Genomic DNA, 6000 nt, shown 5'->3' on the forward strand with positions numbered 1-6000 from the left:
TTCTCCTCCTGCCCCCAATCCCTCCCAGCATCAGAGTCTTTCTCAATGAGTCAGTTCTTTGCGTGAGGTGTCCGAAGTACTGGAGTTTCAGCTTTAGCATCATTCCTTCCAGAGAAACCCCAGGACTGATCTCCTTCAGAATGGACTGGTTGGATCTCCTTGCAGTCCAAGGGACTCTCAAGAGTCTTCTCCAACACCACAGTTCAAACGCATCAATTCTTCGGCGCTCAGCCTTCACAGTCCAACTCTCACATCCATACATGACCACAGGAAAAACTGTATAGTCACTAACAGTCTGTTAATGAAAGAAAGGAATGTCTTAAAACTCAGAATGGCACCAGGCCCCTCACCCATAAGATGCATTTTGGGATAATCTTGGCACCAAATGGTTCATCCTGGGCCATAAAATAATTAACTTGAATCTTGAAGAAGGGCAGATCACCATACAAATGATTTCATTTACATAGATTAGAGGAACAATATCTGAATATAACATACTGGTTTGTCAAGTAGGTTCTGAGCCAAAAAGCTGAACCGACTTGAAGACAGAGTTTGGGGTAAATGCATAGTACATTAGCATAGCTTAAGACAAATATTTCCATAAGAAAAAGGCATTGGTTATCTCTAGGTTTGAGAATACTTAACTTCAGGTGAAACCAGGTGTCATTATGGCAACACAGTATTTTAAGAGAAACCTCCTTTTAAATTTGTATAGAGAAGGAAAAAATATTGGTAGTTTGTTTCCTCCTGCCCCTTAAGAGAAATAAAAATGTCTGACACTTGCAAGCTATTTCCTTCATTTGGAGACCCCTGGCCTTCCTGCCTGTTACCCTCTCAGACCTTTGTTGGCAAAGTAATGTCTCTGCTTTTGAATAAGCTGTCTAGGTTGGTCATAACTTTTCTTCCAAGGAGCAAGCATCTTTTAATTTCATGGCTGCAGTCACCATCTGCAGTGATTTTGGAACCCTCCAAAATAAAGTCTGTCACTGTTTCCATTTTTTCCCCATCTATTTGCCATGAAGTGATGGGACCGGATGCCATGATCTTCGTTTTCTGAATGTTGAGCTTTTAGCCAACTTTTTCACTCTCCTCTTTCACTTTCATCAAGGGGCTCTTTAGTTCCTCGTTGCTTTTGGCCATAAGGGTGTTGTCATCTGCATATCTGAGGTTATTGATATTTCTCCTGGCAATCTTGATTCCAGCTTGTGCTTTATCCAGCCCAGTGTTTCTCAGGATGTACTCTGCATATAAGTTAAAGAAGCAGGGTGACAATATACAGCCTTGACGTACTCCTTTTCCTATTTGGAAGCAGTCTGTTGTTCCATGTCCAGTTCTAACTGTTGCTTCCTGACCTGCATACAGATTTCGCAGGAGGCAGGTCAGGTGGTCTGGTATTCCCATCTCTTGAAGAATTTTCCACAGTTTGTTGTTATCCACACAGTCAAAGGCTTTGCTGTAGTCAATAAAGCAGAAGTAGATGTTTTTCTGGAACTCACTTGCTTTTTCAATGATCCATTGGATGTTGGCAATGTGGTCTCTGGTTCCTCTGTCTTTTCTAAATCCAGCTTAAACATCTGGAAGTTCACAGTTCATGTACTGTTGAAGCCTGGCTTGGAGAATTTTGAGCGTTACTTTACTAGCGTGTGAGATGAGTGCAATTGTTTGGTAGTTTGAGCAGTGTTTGGCATTGCCTTTCTTTGGGATTGGAATGAAAACTGACCTTTTCCAGTCCTGTGACCACTGCTGTGGCCCATAACAAGATTAGTCAGAAAACTCTCTTTAAGGAGAAGCATGTCCTTGAGCAAGATACATTATTATATTGACTAAGACAAAGCTATGTAGAAAAAAAAAAAAAGTTTGTACTTTTTCCCTGGAGAGCCCCAGAGCCCTTTCTCTTCTTCAGGGACCCTGGACTACTTATCAACCTACCTAGGAATTGACTCTCTCAACATTGGACTAGGAGGTCACCCACTCCAGCATGGCCTCCTAGTCAAGTCTGCCATGATGCCCCTTCCAAATATTGTGATGATCTGGGGCACTGGGGGTTAGGATTCAACATACCTTTGGGAGGATACGATCAAACCTGTAACAACCCCATGTTTCCCAATTTCCTGCTTTCTTCACCTCTGAGCTCCAGATTGCCTCTTGGACATCTCCACTTGGAAGTCCAAAAATACCTACACATCTGCCAAAAGCGGTACACTTGTCATTTCCAATCGCTAAATCTCTTTCATAATTCCTTATTTCAGTGAATCGTATGTCACCATGCACCCAGGTGTGCAAACCAGATGTGTTGTCTCCCTTGACATCATTATCTTTTTAATGCAACAGTTCAGAAAATAAGCCAAGAAAATCTAACACTTAAACATCTCTCAAACATCCCCACTTCTCCCCTGTCCCCATACTGACAGCCACTGTCTTGTCATATCCAACAGTGTCTAGCTGGGCCTATTGTAATAACTCTCCATGTACTCACCCACATCTGGTATTTTCCCTACCAACCCATTCCCCATAGTATATATGGAGTAGTCTTTTAAATCACAAGTTTTATTATATCAGTTAGCTTATTAAACCCTTAGATATTTCCCATTTCCGTGGCATCAATTTCAGAATCCCTCAGATAGGCTGAATAATTAAACTCTGCATTATCATTTCCAGCTTTACACCTCATCTCTCTACCCTTCATTCTCCACACTTCTGTCACCCTGGCCTTCTTACAGTTCTTAGAAAATTCAGATGGACTTTGCATGTATTTTTAGTTGCTGAAAGTTTTCTTCCTCTACCATTCTTTTGCCCAGCTGTCCACTATTCAGACTTTGGGTCTCAGATGAAACTTCATTTTCTCTAAGCAGCTTTCGCTGCCTTTTCAGTCCAGGACAGATCTCCTGTAAAATTCTCCCATGGTGTCCTCTGCTGTTCGTTTGTAGTTTAATTGTAATGAAATAATGATGCAATCAGTCTGCAATCTATTTCTCCCACTGAAGTGCAGTCTCCAGCTTGGGAGCAGAGACTGTGTTCTCTTCACTGCTATTGCTTTTAACACCTAGAACATTGTCCAGCACGTAGTTGGTTGTCAGGACATCTGTGCTAAATAATTGAGTAAAAGTCAAGACCTCTTTTGGTTTTCCTCATAGGTTTATCCCTGGTGTCTTGCATAGTCCCTTGCACATGGAAAGCACTTCATAAATATTGTTTGAATAGAATGGGGGACTGGCCCTTTCTTCCTCCATAGTATTGAACACACATCTCTGGGGCAGCCGGAGGTAGCCACTCTATAGAGGACACTGAATGAGATCGGTGAATGGCAAACAAGAGTGCCGCTGTGTATGAATATTCTGAAATGCCCATGCCTTTGCTCTTTTTGCGTTCCATGTTCACCCCCCACCACAGCTCATGTGTCATTCTGTTGAGCTGGCACAAGCAAGGACAGGGTCTCCTGAGGTCTCACTTCCTCATGTCAGACCTCGGCAGGGAAGCAGCAGGCGGGGTCTTTGGGGGGAAAGGGTCCACACACCCTGTGTCCACTCTGCCCTTGGAGAAAACGGCTTGTACTGAATGATCTTAGGAACACTGATTGTAAAAACTTGTACTTGGTTGTCAGGTGCAGATGTGGATTGCCTGAAAGTAGATCCATTATGTAATAAAGTAGATACAACCATCTGTATTTAGCATGAATACCCCAACGTCTACAGAGGCTGGTTTTTCTCAGCGTGCAGAGTACTTTCACATGCCTTCTTGCCGTATTTTCCTACAACAAATCTGTGGTAAGGGTTACTATTTTTCCTTTTTTACATTTACAGGATTAAATCTCAGTGTAAGGCAACTGGCATGCTGTCTGGACTGCAGTAGGTACATAGTGCATGTAGCAGAGCTGGAAACGAAAACCAGGTTTACTGACTATGAGGTCTCTCCTACTGCCTTCCATGGGAGTGTGAAGATGAACAGAGTTTGGCGCAGGTGCCTGGGCATGGCTTAATGCTCTTTTTATAGCTCCCTGCTGAGAAGGGGTCTTTGTGCCTGCTTCCAGGAGTCCCTCCAAATATGTGCCATTCATAGTGGCTAGCCATTTTTGAGTCAAGAAATACTTTTATAGGTACTCCATACGTATTACCACTTTTGATACTCACTGTGTAAATTTGGAGTATGAACTAAACTAGGAATCAGGGAAAGTATCAAGTCATATCCAGGAAATCTGATTCCAGATCCTGAACTGTTAACTGTTAGATAGCACTGCCTTCTCTACCATATTCAGTCTCTTTTTATTTATTTATTTATTCATTCATTCTTTAAATTGAAATATAGTTGATTTACAGTATCTTGGTAGTTTCAGGTATATAGCTCAGTGAGTGGGTATCTGTTAGTCACATTCTCCTAATTTATCCCTCCCGCCTTTTCCTCTTCAGTAACTATAAATTTGTTTTCTATATCTATGAATCTCTATTTTATAAATAAATTCATAGCTTTGTTTTAGATTCTATATATAAGCAATATCATATGATACTTGTCTTTCTCTGTCTGGCTTAGTTAGTATGATAATCTCCCGGTCTACCCCTGTTCTGCAATGGCATTATTTCATAATTTAGGCCTGAGTAATATTCCATTGTGTGTATGTACACACACACACACACACCACGTCTTTATCCATTCATCTGCTGATAGGCACTTACATTACTTTTAAATAGAGCTGCATAAACATTGGACTGCATGTATCTTTTTGAATTACAGTTTCCTTTGGGTTGCCATCTCTAACCCTTCTACTCCCTATCACCCTCTCACAGGGAAATTTGAGTTTATTTATACTCAGGGATTTAACTGAACTTCCCTTTCTCTCCATCTCTTTGTTTCCCTGTGATAGAGAGGAAAGCAGAAATACATTCCTTGGACTAAAATAATTTATGAAAAGTTCATGTGATGTTCTTGTAGGATATTAGTGCTTATTCACTGGTAGTACTTAGTAGGTGATTATAATAATTATGCAAAGCAAACAAATTAGCTAAGTTAACTTCTCACTAAAGCTCATTTCAATGAGGTGTACAAGAGAAAATGAATTCTCCCACTTATTGTTCAACCAAATGGGAATTATAAAAGAGAGGGACCATTCTAACAGGGATAATTAAAGGAGACATCTCTTAGACATCATATTTCAAATGTACACACACGTGCACACACATAACTGCTGGTTAAAACCTGTATGCAAAGATGTGGATTTGGAGACAGATTTCAAGGTGGCTTATTTTAAATAAAAGCAATGAAAACTTGTGATTGAGAACTGCAGTAGCATCTTTAAAATGCTCATATTTCTGAAATAATGAGCTTCTTTGCAAGATGACAGATTTAAATGGTAAAGCATAAGCTTCAAAATACTTGCTGTCTAGGCAATCTTATGATATTTCTACAAATGGGGTTTTCATAGTCTGGGGGGAATTGTGAAGGGTACATCGAGTACTTCTCAGTTTTAACAAGCACTTTATATCGCAAAGTTCTTCATAATCGCTTTTAATATTTGTTTCTTCCAACAGCTCTGTTATTCCCATTTCACAAATACAGTAACTGATGCAGATAGAATAAAGGGAATATTTAGGAGGCCACTCCCCAGTTAATGTCAATGGCTTAATGATCTCACCCTGCTGAAAATTTCAAGAAATCAGACTTGCTGTTGAGAGTTGATTTGTGTATTTCATAGAAGGGGCTCCATCACTTAGAAGGGGTGGGAGTCACTACTGAACAGGGAGTTCTGGCTTGACCTGTGCTGCAGCGGAAGGTCACAAGTGGGAGGGGTCATCCCAAGGAGCTATATATACTGACTCCTGCCTTGTCTATCAGGTGCTGTGTAACTCTCTGTAGTATACTGTTTTGAAAGGAATAATTCACCCATTCCTTCATTCAGGAGCAACTATTTAGTGAGCATCTACAAAGAATCTCTATTACAAGCTTTCTAACTGAAAGCTGACTTGGAAATCTGCCTGTACATCTTGCCGCCCAGTTCTCATAGATGAGTGA

The sequence above is a fragment of the Ovis aries genome, chromosome 3, assembly GCF_016772045.2.
Source record: "Ovis aries strain OAR_USU_Benz2616 breed Rambouillet chromosome 3, ARS-UI_Ramb_v3.0, whole genome shotgun sequence".
Classification (NCBI taxonomy): Eukaryota; Metazoa; Chordata; class Mammalia; order Artiodactyla; family Bovidae; genus Ovis; species Ovis aries.